The following is a 398-nucleotide window of genomic DNA, read 5'->3' on the forward strand; positions in this document are numbered from 1 at the left end:
GCAGAGGGAGAGGGAGAGGTAGAGGGAGAGGGAGAGGGAGAGAGGGAGGGAGGAGAAGGGGGAGGGGAGGGGCGGGAGAGGGCAGCGTGTGCCTCTCCTGGGTGCCAGGGCTCCCAGCCCTCCTGGAGCCCGGGTCTGGGTTGAGTTCAGGCCGCAGCTGCCTGGCGGGCAGGAGGCAGGGAGCTGACCTGCGCTGTCTGCCCTCCCACCTGCAGGGACGTGGCAGGTCCCCGTCTCCAGGCGCTGGGTCCTGCTAAGGAGGTCTGGGCCCAGCCTTGCCTCTTGGGGCACCTGGCGAATGGAGGGGACGGACTCAGAGCACCACTGCCGCCCCGGACGTCCGCCGCCGCCCCCTCGCCTTCCTCTCCGGCCTCGGATTCGCAGATGCTTGACCTGCA

Source organism: Myotis brandtii, unplaced genomic scaffold, assembly GCF_000412655.1.
Source record: "Myotis brandtii unplaced genomic scaffold, ASM41265v1 scaffold145, whole genome shotgun sequence".
NCBI classification, from domain to species: Eukaryota; Metazoa; Chordata; class Mammalia; order Chiroptera; family Vespertilionidae; genus Myotis; species Myotis brandtii.